Below are 16,597 nucleotides of genomic sequence, written 5' to 3' on the forward strand. Positions count from 1 at the left end.
TTTTGTTTTTACCACTCGTTTATCATTGGGCAAATTTCCAACATACCTTTCAGGAGTGATCAGAACCAAGCCTCATTTATATGAATGTTGTCGGCATGTTCCGGTTAACACTAGTTGGAATTCCACCAAACTTCACAGGAGTTACCACTTCCAAGCCTAGTTGGATATATATATATATAGTCGGACTGTTATGGTTCAGTGATTTCCCTTCGATTTGTGGCATTTTACAATTTCTGCGTGCAAGTGGTGGGAGACATCTGTTTTTCGTGAAAAACAATCTCTAGTTGCTTTTTTAATAATTAATAACTTCTGAATATAAGAACAAATATAACAAACTACAATTATAACTAACTTTAGCACATAACTACTGTACACGCCCAGAAGAGGGTCCTCTTTGTAACACAACGAAGCAACCGATAGCAAACTTGATTTTAAGATTTGTCAAACATAATTATGTATTCATAAAAAAAGGATATTTTTGTCTATTTACAAGAGGTAATGAAATGAAAAGTGCACATCTGGTCCCCTTACGGACACTAGCGCCAATTTTTAAAGCGGAAGTATTATTATATGGTTATGGTTATTTTGCGATATAAAAGGTCTATCTAAAAAAATGCTGATGATACAGGAACAGGGTTAATTTTAATATCGCTTCAGAGCAATAATTGATATAAATGACCCGGTTTCGTAATTTCTGAAAATGTCAGGGTTACGTGAAACACAAATTATCTCTATCAGGAGTTTTTTCTCACAAAAATGAGGAAAACAACATTAACATTTTTTGCTAATAGGTTAACCGAGATAAGTAAATCAAATAAGTTGCGTTGTGTTCAGTGGTGTAAATGTACAATTTGTACATACATCAAACATAATTTTGATGGTTCTAGTATTACGAGGATGATCGACGAAAGAACCCGTGCGGGTGAATAGAAAATGTATTTTCTCGACCAGCCGAGGTTAAGGTGTCCGTCCTTAGGTATAGGAAACTGTTAGCCCATCATTTAACACAGTCGAAACGTCTAGTGAAATGAACTAGCGTCGCTTGTATAGTTAAGTAATTTGAAATACTTTAAGTATAACGAAGTGATATAAAACATTTGAAATCTCATACATATACACTTATGTGGGAACGTCAATCAAACATATTTGTAAAAATCATTTTCAAATGCGCCAAAACAAATTGAAATCAAGGTATTCTTTTTCGAAATCTTTGTGTATATTAAAGAAGAAATTTACATTTTATTAGTGCATTTACATAGGCTAGAAAGTAAATAAGGAAACAAAACTATAGTCGTCAGGGGGTAAACTTAACGAAAATTGAACTGGTTCCATTTTCGATCATATTATGTCGAACATCACCATGCAGAAGTGATGTAATTCAAAATGGGAAATGAAAAATGGTTTAAAGTAACTTCTCTTGCGTTTTGGTGGTTTTGACAATTAATTGTGACCATGCCGATTCTGTCATGTCTCTGCAGTTATGTGCGAAGTAATGATTTAATTTACACTACTATTAATTGTAACAGTTTTGTCCCCCAATAGAAAAAAAATATTCTGGGAACACATTGTAGTACGTAAGCGGATGTGTGTCGGATAATAGATTTGCAGATTGAAGACATCGAAAATTACTTGACAACGAATATATGTCAAAACAACATTTTTTAACCGAACCAATAAAATAATTATTTTTATATTTAAGGACTGCACTATTATTTAGCGTTACCTCTCAATATTGTGTTTCTATCCAATTAAACCCAATGTACCTAATACATTTGATAAACTATGCAAAAAGCATGACCCCATAGAATTAAATCTAGTTATGTAATTACCATAATGAAATCAGTAAACTTGGGTATATTGAAGGTTGACAAAATAGTGATATTATCGTAACCATATGCAGCATATGTATGCAAAATATTCAAAACTTCAATATTACAAAAGTCAAAATCACCGAAGACTATCAAAGGCAATACTAATATCTTCACGAAACTAGATTTTTACAGAATACATGTACACACTGTCACGGGTTGAGTAGATATTGCGATTATGTTTTCCACGCACTTAATTTCTTTCATATTCCCGCCTTAGGTATCCCGGCACAACCAGTTTAACACTGCCAATGCCGGTCCCAAGCCCCGGTGAGCCCGGACGTAAAAAGTGGAGGGTTTTGCGTAGGGTTAGCACCCCTACTATGTGAAAACCGAAACGCTACAGAACCCAACACCATAGACACACTATCTACAACGGATATTCGGAATCGACCCAGAGGAGAGCATATGACGTGGCAAACTCGGACTGTTCAAAGATCGTTACATGGGACATACGGACGATGTAAGAGACAGGCCGAGCAGCTCGGATTGCCAGGGAGTTGCAGCGATAAGACTAGACATGCTAGGACTAGCTGAAGTATGTTGGACACACACTAGCAACTTGTGAGACAGTACTGTACTCCGGCTCATCTTGTGACCAGGCATAAACACAGAACCGGGGCTGGCCTCACGTTAGTGAAGTACGCACAGAGAAGTGGGAACCGGTAAGTGACAGAGTCATCAAAGCACGCTTCCAGTCAAGATTTCAGAAGGTCAGCATAGTTCAGTGTTACGCCCCAACCAACCAGACAGAACTAGAAGACAAAGAGAACTTCTACCACCAACTGTAAGCAGTGGTGGACAAGATACCCAAGAGGGATATCATCCTACTTATGGGTGACATGAATTCAATGGTCGGCACTGACAACATAGGCCGGGAGTTCACCATGGGAAGAGAAAACTTTGCAACATAAATGAGAACGGGGAGATGTTTGCGGACCTTTGTGGACAGAACGGCCTTATTATTAAAGGGACCTTGTTTCCATACCACAACATTCACAGGACTAAATGGAGGTCTCCAGACCACATTACGGAGAACCAGATAGACCATATTGCCATTTCCCGCAGACGGAGAAGATTGCTGCTAGATGTAAGAGCAGATAGGGACGCGGAGACAGCCACAGACCATGAACTTGTGCTGGTTAAAGATAAAGCAAGGATCATGCGAACAAAAGAGAAGGCCCACAAAGACAGATACGTTTGTATATCCAAGCTCACATCAGCGGCAGACAAGGCATTAGTTCCCATTTATCCTGAAAAACAGTTTCCAGGCATTGGCCGATATGGAAGATGGAAGAGTAGGATCAGAATAGAATAGGGTGAAAACAGCAATAGCATCCACCTGCGAAGAAAGGTAAGGTCATCGGAAGAGGACATATAAAAGCTGGCTTACAACTGAAACGATCGGCAAGATAGAAGGAAGCGCACTCTGAAACACAGAAACAACAAGCTCCGGCCGAGTACACAGCCGAAGGCAGTAAAGAGAATGGCCAGAGACGACAAGAGAGCGTATGTCGACAACATGACAACACAGGCAAAGGAAGCTGCGGAAAGAAACAATATGAAGGCCCTGTACGACATATGGGAAAGCAAGTCAAAGCGAAAGATGGGACACCACTATCTGCACCAACAGATCAGCTCAATAGATAGCCCAATAGACAGAAAGAGCACTTCAGTGAAATCCTGATGCCGCCCCCCCCCCCCCCCCCACCCACCTGCCCAGTGGAAGATCCTCCAGATAAATAAGAAGGAGAAGAGCTGGACATAAACATTGGACCCATCACAGCTGAAGAGATACATCGTGCGGTCGATAAGATCAAGTCGGGAAAAGCTCCAGGTATCGACAACATCCCACCAGAAGCACGGAAAGCCGACAGCCAAATCACAGTTGAGGTCATGCTCAAACTACTCCAGAACATCTGGGAAAAATAAAAGATAATAAAGCTTTCAACGAAGGGGGATCTCAGTGACACCAACAACTGGAGAGGTATCCAACTACCATCCCTCCCATCTAAAGTTCTTGCTAGGGTACTCTTGGAAGGGATGAAGAAGGCCATAGACAGCTGGCTAAGGAACGAGCAGGCAGGGTTTAGGCAAGGAGAAACGTGTACAGACCAAAATGCAACACTGCGAATCATCATTGAACAATCCCTTGAATGGCAAACGGCAACCACCTACATGAACTTAATTGACTTCCAGAAAGCTTTCAGCATGATTGACAGGAGAGCTATTTGGAGGATAATGAAGCATTACGGGATATCAGGGAAGGTCATCAATATCATCAGCAGTTTTTACGAAGGCATAAACTGTCACGTCGTCACAACCTTGACCTCATTTCTTCATTCAGCGTTATGATTGGAGTACGCCAGTGTTGTCTACTGTCACTCACGATCTTCCTTCTATAGACTGGGTACTGAAGACCACGATGTACGAGCCAAGAGGTCTACAATGGACGTTCATCAAAAAGCTTGAATATCTGGACTTTGCGGATGACATTTGTCTTCTGTTCCATATATTCCGGCACATCCAACAGAAAAAGACGCATCTACATCAGACGGCACTAACTACAGGACTGGCCACCAATTCCAGGAAAACCAAATGCATGCGAATCAACGGAGCACAGATTAACCACATAGATATTGATAGGAGTCCGGTAGAAGAGGTGTCCAACTTCACATATCTGGGAAGTGTTGTGAGCACAACAGGGGGAACAGAGGGGGACATCAGATCCAGAATCGGAAAAGCTAGACAGGTGTTAGCATATTACAAGACAAATATTACAGTACAATGGAGACAAAACAAGTTAGTAAATCTAGTTCTAACATGTGCACTAAAATTATATGTCACAAATTTAATAGTAGGATAATGAAATAAATTGCAAAACTGTACATAAATCGTTATAAAACTACAAAGACAACTGGTTAATTTCAATGCACGTTAAATCAACTAATTATATAAATCAGTTTGCTAACACATACTGCCTTGATAAGGAACATGTTTGCTATATGTTGATAACTAACTCGGGCTATAACGAACACACGAGTTCGCTATAACCGGAGTTTACTGTACTTTAAACAAAATATGAAATAAGCAATGATTGCGTATGAAGCAATCTCTGCTACTTGATATAGGCTTCTTATTGCAACCAACAAGACTAGCCAATTAATTGTGTATCACTACGCAGCTGCGTATCTGCGTTAAGGCAGCTACGCGCATGGAACTGCACATTTATGGACTGGAAAGCGGAACATTTGACTTTGATTCCATAACTATGAATGTACATTTAGGTTTAATTTAAAAAAAAAAACGAGGAATAACTTTAGTTTCATTTTGTTTACTTGAAAATGTGGAGCTTTGGGCATTGGTCTTGAACGTTTTGTCTCATGCGTAATTTGGTGACAACAGATGCAATATAGCCTCTACAATTCTTCGTCCTCAGTGTGGAAACGAATATAGCAAATCTGTATTTGTTGTTGTTGTTGATCTTAACCAAAATATTATGGGGCATTCGTGACATTTAATAAACAAAATACAAATGAGTAGACAAACCCATTAATCATTCTCTCTTATTAAATTGAAAGAAGTTAATGTTTTTATTGCTGTGCGTATGGTTTCATAGAGTACATAAGATTACCATATACGATTGTAGTATCTGATGCATGCATTTTTAACCGGTTGTCACCGCGTTAACATGTGTATGTTATTGGAAATTTAGTTTTAGTTTGAGTAACATTGAGTGTCATTATTTTCTGTGTATCATGTGACAATATGCTAGATATTGACGTGCACTTTTTTCTAGTTCAAGAAAGTAGCATATGGTGCATCAAATATCTATCAACCTTCTAAGACTTCTGAAATATACATTGATAAAGGTATGTCTTCTACCTTTTCTGAGCATCTTGCAGAAACTTATTTCCATAGTATTGAGTGATGCTATTGGTGTTGAATCGCATTTCTTCGAGTCTAGTGAAAAAAAAGATTGACTGCTGACAAATAGTTTTTCGCAAAACTGAGATATTGGTACCGTTGAATGTTTATCGAAATGCCGTATCCCTACTTCATTGGAGGTCCCATTAGAATGACCCATCTCCACATTTTGACTTAAGGTTAAATAAAGATTAAATCTTACAGCCTCCATGGTCTGGCAGTTATGGTCTATGTTTTGGAATCACTAACCCTACACTGTGGGTTCGAAACCTCGTATTGGGTATAGTATTTTTAATGTGAGCAAGCCATCCAGAGTGTAGTTCTACCAAGGTTCCCAGTCATGCCTGAAATATTACACGGATTGGCATCTAGGCGTCTTTAAAAACCTGTCTTAATTTATGGATGTTCTAACGATTTGTCGTAGTTCAACAAAAATCAAGCTTGAAACAATTTGGTGTATCTCCGGGTTTCTTCCTTTAACTTTTTAATTGCCAGTATCACGAAATGCCACAAATACCGTGAAATCATTTACATTCGTGGGACTTATTTCGTGGAATTACCATGAAATTTTGTGCCCAAGAAGTTAATAGATTTTACAGTTTCAATCACACAAGCAGATGGAACGCCTCAAACCAGACGAAGCAGCAGGACCAGGCCGTATACGACCAGTAAAAGTCATAAGACTTATATTAGGGTTAAAGTTGTTCGTGTTTTGATTTTAGCTATTTTTCAACACATCATTTCACTAGATTGGACCAAGGTTTTTGTCTGTCCACTGTCCAAACAAGGAAAGTAACCCGACACATTATTGGCATATACCCAAACCGGTCTATACTGACAATCCTTGAGAGAAACAACAAAAGGGTCATGATGACCCTGAATCGCTCACCTGAGTAATATGAGCCACATGTTTAAAATGGCAAACTGATGCTAAAAAATTACAAAGTAGGTCATATTCATGATCACTGAAAGTCAGTTTTAAGATCGATGTGCAACACTGTACAGGTCATCCAAATTTCAAGGCTGTGTCTTAAAAAACAAGAAAGTAGGTCAGTAGGTCAAGGTCACAGTCAGTTGACCCCTAATCACTTGAGGTCATCAGGTAATCATAATTAAACAGTCTAGGAAATATGATCTGATAATTTTTGAAGTATTTATTCTTATATAACTCATATAGCAAATGACCCCCAGGGCGGGCCTCTTTTTACTCCAGGGGAATAATTTGTACAATCTTGTTAGACATTAACTAGACAATGCTACATACCAAATATCAAAGGCCTAGGCCTTGAACTCTCAGAGAAGATTTTTCCCTATGTAAGTCTATGTTAAATTTGGGACACCCAGGGCAGGGCCTCTTTTCACCCCAGAGGCATTATTTGAACATTTTGGTAGAGGACCACAAGGCAATGCAACATACCAAATATCAAAAGCCTAGTCCTTGCAGTTTCAGGATAGTAGATTTTAAAAGTTTTTTCCTGTACAACTTGAGACACCCCAGGGCAGGGCCTCTTTTAACCTCAGGGCTATAATTTGAACAACTTTGGTAGAGAACCTCAAGGCAATGACACGTACCAAATATCGAAAGCCTAGGTCTTGTGGTTTTAAACAAAAATATTTTTCCCCCTATATTAGTCTATGTAAAACTTGGGACCCCGGGATGGGGCCTCTTTTCACCCCTGGGGCACAATTTAAACAATTTTCATAGAGGACCATTAGATGATGTCACATGCCAAATATCAAGGCTCTACACTGCGGTTTTGGACAAGAAGATTTTTTAAAGTTTTTCTGGCAACCAGAGTTCTGCATGGAATTCAATTCTTTGAACAATTTTGAAAGGGGACCACCCAAGGATCATTCCTGTGAAGTTTGATTTAATTCTGTCCAGTGGTTTTCAAGAAGAAGATTTTAGAAAATGTTGACGGACGCACGACACACGACGGACATCAAGCAGTCACAAAAGCTCACCATAAGCCTTTGGCTCAGGTGAGCTAAAAAGTGGAGTTTACTGGTAGATGGTTTTTATTCACAGATTTAAACACATTGTGTTAAGATCTGAAACATGTTCAATGATGTTGACAAATATGGTAAATGAATTTAGTAAAACCTGCTTTGTCCAAGTAGGGATCGCCAGTCCCTATCCACCTATTACTCTCAAATAGTTTGCTGGACATCCAAGTTTTCATTATCAAATTCAACATTAAATATTTCAAGACAGAAGTAAAACAATGCACACTGTTGCCACATATATCACAAATCATAAAGATACATGGAATGCAAGCCAGAATTTTTATTTCATAAAATATATATATAATGTGAACATTTTAAATATGCTTATATGCATTTAAACAAAGCATTATATCAAATAAAATGCAATGGTATGGGACCTAAATAAATTATACAATATATAAAAGCAGATAACAAAATAACAGTGTGCAGTACAGCTCCCCTACAACCAAACTAAATACTAACTATGTGTACAGATACTTAATGATCTTAATAATCCTTCAGCTGCTTAATAACATATTCAACAAAAAAAACCAGTTATTCTTTAATCAACTTTTAAAAGGGTACATCTTAAGATTTTTCCTTTTTTTTCTAAATTAATAAACAAGATCTATTTTGATTTGTCAGACGATAATAAATGAACAGTAAAACCAGAGAAATTTTGTGAGTTCTTGGCCAATTCATTTGTAATCAATCTGTAAAAAAAACTTTCTTTACCAGTTAAGTTACCAGAATTTTTTGTGTGTAAAATAAAACAATTTTAGCTGTACTTTATCAGTATACACATAGAATATTGAATTATACAGATTCGGCTTTTTAGTGTTATATAGATATTGGCAGCTCTTGTAAGGTTTTAACACCTGGAGGCCCTGTGCCCCTATAGATTTTGCACATTTTCAAATTCTGTTGTTTGTCTGTTAAAACCAAATAAAACTATTCCTGTTTACAGGCATTCAATCTTATACATCTCATAAATCTGAGCAATACAGTGCTTTAGATAAGTTGTCCAAAAAATACAAAATCAAAAACTGCAAAAATTACTTGAAAACATGTACTTCAGTACTGCATTTCAAAAGTGCGAAGAATCTGATCAAATAAAACTAACATTCCCATTAAAAATGTTACCATGTAAAAAAGCTGCCAGTCATCGAGATAAAAATCGTAAAGATCTGAGTAAGACATATTTAGCTGAGCAAACAAAAGTTGTTCAAACTAAAGCACACAATGCCATTCCCTCTATACAAACAGCTAAATCTGTATTCTTAATGCCACAAAATCCTATGTACATCAAAACCAAACAGATTTATTTAAAAACCCAAACACTTTCATTTCCAAACACAATAGGGTTGTTGTACCTTCATTTTTGTAAGGCTACTGGTATGTGTGTAACCATTTCTTTTTTATGCAACAAGTGTCAAAGTTAAATTTATCGTTAATTCCATACAATTCAGCTACACACATCTAATTTGTTCTTGTACAACCTGAATTTTAATTTTCAAATATATGGATTCATGTGTATTGAACTACACTTATGAAATTTTTCTTCCCCATTTTTATGCTCAGATGCTCAATATTTGACAACTCAATCTCCCTGTCCTGTATTATTACTGGACACATATATCAAATCACCTTACTTTTGATTCAAGTTTCGTAAACACAAATATAAATAACAAAAAAAAGAAAACTTTACTTGAAAAGTGAAAAAAAAACATTTTCATGCAAAAACATGTATAAACAAAGCAAAGATAAACAGGAATAAAATAAGAGACATATTCATATTTAGAAAACAAAAAAAAAATATACATACAATATGAAACCAATGAAAGACGAAATTATGAACCAATACAATTGGACAAATGCCAAGAATAGAAATAATATTGAAACTTTCAGAAACTGCTTTCTCTGCATTTATACACAAACTGGTATCTATTTCAAACTCTGACAGAAATGCAGTTTTAAAACTGAAATGAAATGGAAGATGTATAATTGCACCACAATATCTTTACAAAGGTTATATTTAAGAAACAATTTATAGCAAAAGAGTGTTTTAACACTATATATGCATGATGGGCAGTTATATGTCGGGCGTAATAATTTCACAAGGGCACAGCCCGAGTGAAATTATTTGTACGACATATTACTGCCCGTGTGTATAAATAGTGTTAAAACACTCTTTTGCTATAAATCATTTAGATTCTAATATGGCCTTAGACCTAGGGGCCTAGTTCTTGCACAGGGCACTCTGTCTCATGGTGGTGAACATTTGTGCCAAGTTACATCAAAATCCCTCTGTGCATGAAGAAGAAATGCTTCAGAAAAAGTTGCCATTCTTATATCTGACACTTGACCTCTAAGTGTGACCTTGACCTTAGACCGAGGGATCTGGTTCATGCACATGACACTCCATGTCATGATAGTGAACAGTAGTGCCAATTTACATCAAAATCCCTCCATGCAAGAAGAAATGCTCCAGACAAAGTAATTCTTAAATTTGACCTTTGACCTGTGTGACCTTGACCTTAGACCTAGCAATCTGGTTCTGTGCATGACACTCCATCTCATGATGGTGAACATTTGTGCCAAGTTACATTAAAAATCCCTCCATGCATGAAGAAGAAATGCTCTGGACAAAATTTGTGGATTCTGCCTGGCTGACCGCCCGCCCATAATATGTCCCGTCTTTCAGACGGTCGTATAAAAATCACAACAGTGGTAATTCGTTTTAATCAATTACAATTAATTTACTTTCCTGTTCATGCATGTGTAGTCTCCTTCCTTCCCCATACCCCCCCCCCCCCCACCAAAAAAAAAAAATCTGTAAAAAAAAATTATGGAAGCTATTCCAGTTGTACTCAACCATATAAATGTTGAGTGCAGAAAATGTAAAAAATTCTATTTGGAGTTTCAGCCAAAATGATCGCAACTTTCATGAGATGTTAAGGCATATTGTAAGGCTTTTTCATGTCAACAAAATGATAAACTCTGATCAGATCTGGGTACTTGATACAACATCTGAAACTAATAGCTCAAATATTATTAACTGCAAGTTTGTCCGAGTCTGCCAGCATTCACACAAGTATTTAAGTGGTAGGACCCCAGATAAAAGCCATTTTTTTGCCTGAAAAATACTTTTTATTTTGTTTTTGGAATGTAAATAAAAAGTGAAAAAAGAAGTGTTGTTTTTTTTTTCAGATTGTTTTCTAACCACAAACTAACACTGAAAAATAATTTTGATCTTTTTTAATTGTTGTCAATTCTTTTAAAACTGTTGATGTTGTGATGTACAACTGCATGCATTGACCTTCAAAAGTCATTGCAACTGAATCTGTCATAGAACTATAACACACAATTGTTAACTCATTACCAAAGAGCTTATAAAACTGTATAATATTGCATATAATTCACAGTTTATACTGTCCTCCGATCACCTTATAAAGATACAACAATATGTAATCATCTTAAGCTTAGCAACAACCTATTGTGGAAAACCCCAATAGTATGAGAATAAAGCAGGAACCCTTCAGCAAAACTTATTTACAATAATAAAACCCTACATTACATTCAGAATAGACATTCCCAATTATTTCTGTATTTTCAAACTATGATCAAAAAGCAAATTTCAAGACAGGACAAAAACAGTAGAAATGACGGCACCTGTAATAAGCTCGAATGTAAATCAATGTTTCTATGAGCAAAGCCACAATATGCAATCCAAATCATATTGAGCCCTTTTTCAATCACTGTACACAGAGATATAAAATTTTCAAAACAGCATAACAATGGTTAATACTCGTTCACTGACATTAAAACTCATATTTCCACGGTTTCTTATCAATACCCTGTAAAATTCTCTTACTTATACATAATAAACTGAAACAGCTTTTAAGTCTCTTTAATCTGTGCATACATGTATCATTTGTTTCTATCACAATATTTCTAAAAAAAAATATCTGTACCATGTTTTGCAAAAATACAAGAAAAATTTCTTCCACACATGTTCCCTCCTCTACATTTAGTGTTTTATTTCTTTGTTCTCTACACATATAACTTGCTTGCTAAGAAATATACTAACATTTGTCAAATGGCACATGTGTACTGTTTGCTATCAGTACACATTAAATTTTGTGATTTTATTTTATTTTACTCTATTTTCAACAAATTCAAAAGAAACTGAACTTTCTGTTCTATTTAAAAGAATGTTTGAACTGTAAAACACATCCTTTTCAATTTCAAACGACTGTCACAAATCTGGATTTCCACATTAAATGATACTGGCCAAAGGGATGACTACACTTAATGTAGTACATTATATCTCACCATCACAAACAATGTATTCTGCCTAACACAAAACTTGTATGTCAATATTACAGTCATTAATGTAAATATGAAAAAATCTATGTGATCATATCATTTCTTATAAAAAAAAAGTGTATATTAAATACCAAATCACATTCTACTGAAATTAAGGATGTGTGTACAAGAGTGGGGACTAAGATTCTGGCATTATTACCAGTATTGTGTATGTATCTTGCACAATCCTCTATAGCCTAATTCTTGAGGAGTAATCAGTGAGTACCTGAAGGCAACTGTGGATTCATTTTGATATACATATATAAACTGGTTCTTTAATCTTTAACATTATCAATGTTTACTAACGATGTAAAATTTCTGATAATATAGTTTGAAGTTTGATGCAGGCAATAAGTTGTTTACATTAAGAAAACAAATGAACACTCTCTATTTTAGCCTTAAAGTGCCACAGGAGAGAAAATATACAATATTTGACCTTAATATCATTTTAATATGAGCTTAGAAAGACTGTATGCATAATGCAATATGTATGTATGTTTATGCAATTTATGTTTCATTTTCGTGTATAAACTATGGCAATATCTTGGCATTCAACAGTATAAATTACAATTTTTTCAATGAAAAATGAGACACAGATACTATTTTACAGCTAAGAAAACTGACAGTAGAAAAATATCTGAACTTTACTGAAATTTTGTGACTTTTCTGAAAATGAAAAATGGTCTACATCAAAACCTTTAAATAAACAAAATCAAATAAAAATGTATCAAATGAAGAAAGAAATATACTTTAGATCTGAATTTTTTTTTTTTTTTTTTTTTTTTTTTGAGGCCCCAGCTGGGTAACCCCGTTTATTTTTCTTTGCATAACATACATATGACATACAATTTTATATACAATGTCAATGATATATATAGTCAAAAACAAACATGGTTTCGAATCAAAATCACGTCGGATTCAATACGAATATTATGCAAAGAGTTTTGGAAGGTAAGAAAAAAGAGGAAGGAAGGAGAAGGAAGTAGAGAAGAAAGAAAAGAACTATGTCGCTTGGGAGTTCTAACTTTGATTAATGAAAAAGTAGATTAAAAATGAGGAATAAGGGGTGATCGTTTCCTGGTTTCAGTAGTAAGTACTCAATACTAGTATGTGCACGAGAGTTTTAGGGGTTGTAAAGTTTAGTGTAGTCAGCTATTATATTTCATCGAACTTTGACCATTTTTCTTCATGTCTATCTAACTTGTTTTGCATGAATGCGATTTCTTTTTCAATTTTTATCCTAGCTTTCAAGTATTGTACAAAGCAGTCAAACATTGGAATGTTTTTGCTGTACTTAGATTTAAATATAAAATATTTACATAATATTATTATAAAGTTTAGAACATCATTTTTCTTATTGTTTTGTGTTACACCGAAACATATGTCTTTTATATTCAGTTTCACGTCAATTCCTTTAGTAGTCAATAGATTTTGAATATTGTTCCAAAAGGCTTGTACTTTGGGGCATTCCCATATTATGTGTTCAATTGTTTCTGTATTCATGCAGCAGAAGTCACATAGGTTACTGGGGGCCAGCTTACAGATAAAAAGATATTTATTTGTGGGCAACAGACGCATTAAAAATTTGTATTGAAAACTGCGTAGATTTGTATCAATGGTAGAAAGGAGTGGTACGCTAAAAATATTCTTCCAATTTAGGTTTTCATTTTCAAATAAAATTTCCCATTTCACAGCAGCAGTTGGTTTTTCATGTGGTACATTGGTTGCTTGTAATTTATAAAGATACTGGTTGGGTGTTTTACAAACTTTTAGTTTTTCTATATGAATGTTTGTTTTATTTCCGTACAGAAAATTTTCAGAGATGCTTTCTATTAATATTTTCGGTATCTTTGTAACCAATTGGTAGTATTTGAGATAATCACTTTTTTCCAAGTTAAGTATTCGTTCTGCTTCTTCAAACTTATAAAACCTGTTTGTTCGGAAATCAAATAATTGATCAATATATTTTATTCCCTTTCTGTTCCAATTGTCCCAATATATTGTATTTTGTTGTAATTTAATGTCGGAGTTGTTCCATATTATATGTTTTTTCACTTCATTATTTGTGTTTGAAGAGTTCATGATTCTAAACCACGAAGTTAAAATATCTTTCAAAAATTTGTGATTTTTGCAAATTCTAGCAATATCTTGTGTGTGTAAATTACATTCGAAAATTAAATTGCCCCCAAAGTTTTTAAGGAATTTCTTATACAGTATTTTCAAAAAGCCATTATTTTCATTCGAAATTATTCTTTTAACCCAACATGCTTTGATCGAGTACAGAAAAGCTTTAATGTGAGTTTAAGTCCTCCCAGATCATAGTTGTTTACTAATGTTTTGCGCTTTATTTTTTCATTTTTTCCGTCCCATAAAAATTTGAAAATAGTTGACGTGATATCTTTGATAGTATCTTCCGGTGGGTTTTCAAGCACCGTAAATGGATAAACAAGTTCCGGTAGGGCATATGTTTTAATCACAGTTACTTTACCTAGTTTTCGATGTTGCCACTGTTTCAGACAATTTTTGAATTCTTGCAATTTAGGTTCGAGGTTGAGTTTATTATTTGATTCTAAATCTGTATAAAATGTCATTCCAAGTGTTCTAGCTTGTTTAGAAGTCCAAACGAAATTCATGTTTTCAGCATATTTTAAGTTCCTCTGTTTAAGTGAACCAGCCTTTAGAACTATAGATTTTGTTGTATTAAGTGTGAGTCCAGATATTTTGCCAAATTCATTTATAACTTCTATAAGTCGTTCAAAAGATTCTTTCTGTCCATTATTTACATAAGTGGCATCATTTTCCACGAACAAGGTTTGTTTAATTTCTGTGTTGTCTATTGTTATACCTTTTATTGTATTATCTTTTGCTATAAAATTTGTCAGTAATTGAATGCATATTATGAACAAAGAAGAGGAGAGAGGACATCCTTGTCTAACACCCTTCTTTATTGGAAAGCTTTCTGACATATAACCATTATTTATTATTACACTGTTTATTTTGGTGTAAAATAGTTTTACCCATGTAATTAAAGATGGTCCAAAGTTGAAATGATGGAGACATTGCATCATAAAGCCGTGATTTAAGCTGTCAAACGCTTTTTGATAGTCAGAAAAAAAGAGTAGACCAGGTTGATTATTAGCTTCAAGGTATTCAATGATTTCATAAATTAAGCGAACATTTTCACCAATATAGCGGCCTTTCATAAAACCAGTTTGTTCATGAGTAATAATTTTATCTAAAACTTTTTTAATTCTATTGGCAATAGTTTTGGTTGCAATTTTGTAATCTATATTTATAAGACTGATAGGTCGCCAGTTTGAAAGTAATGATTGGTCTTTTTCAGTCTTTGGTAATAGTGTCAATATACTTTGCTTTTGTAAATCTGTTAATTCACCTTTTCTATACGAGAAATTTAAGGAGTTTATGAGGTAGAGTTTTATTTCGTTCCAAAAGAGTTTATAAAATTCTGTTGTTAGCCCGTCAGAACCGGGACTTTTGTTGTTTTTCATATCAAGTAGTGCTTGTTTACACTCATTTTCCGTCAATAAACCTTCGCATGTTTCCATTTCATCATTTGATAATTTGTTTATGTTCTGATCCAAAAAAATTATATTTGTTTGGTTTTGTTCGTGTTTTTCGTATAAAGTTCTATAATAGTTTACTTCTTCTTTTAAAATCTGATCATTTTTTGTTATTTCTTGACCATTAATTATTAGTTTTGTAATGTTCTTTTTTTCTGCACGTCTTTTCTCTATATTTGAGAAATATTTAGAATTCTTTTCATTACCTTCAATATGTATAGCTTTTGATCTAATCAATAAACCATTGACTTTTTTCTCAGTAACAGTCAAGCTCATTCTGTTTTTCTGTTATTGTATCTTTAATATTATTTATGTCTTCATTTTCGTGAAGTACCTGTTTATTTAAACTTTCAATTTCTTTTATCAGTTTACTTTCCTGATCTGTTTCAATTTTCTTTTTGTATGTAGAATATTTAATTGCTTTATTTCTAATAGTACCTTTGATAATTTCCCATAAAATATCAGGTTCAGCTTCAGAGTTTTGTCTAACTATTTCCTTAATATTGTCTTTTATCAATGATTTAAAATCATCATCTAAAAGAATACTGTTGTTTAGCTTAAAATAACCTGGACCTCGTTTACATTTGTCAAAATTTATTTGCAGATTAACACACGAGTGGTCGGTTTTAAAGCCAGGCTTTATATAACATTTATTTGATAAGTTACATAAGTATTCGGAAATTAAAAAATAATCGAGTCTACAGTATATACGTGGTGTTGAGTTTGATTTCCATGTAAATTGGGTGGATGAATTGTTCATATGTCGCCATATATCAATTAAGCTACATTCTTGTATAATTGCTTTAAGTTTATTTCTTGATTTTAGTTGAGTGTCGACTCTCCCATTTCGTTTGTCTTTTGTTATAT

The sequence above is a fragment of the Mercenaria mercenaria genome, chromosome 7 (assembly GCF_021730395.1).
Source record: "Mercenaria mercenaria strain notata chromosome 7, MADL_Memer_1, whole genome shotgun sequence".
Taxonomy (NCBI): Eukaryota; Metazoa; Mollusca; class Bivalvia; order Venerida; family Veneridae; genus Mercenaria; species Mercenaria mercenaria.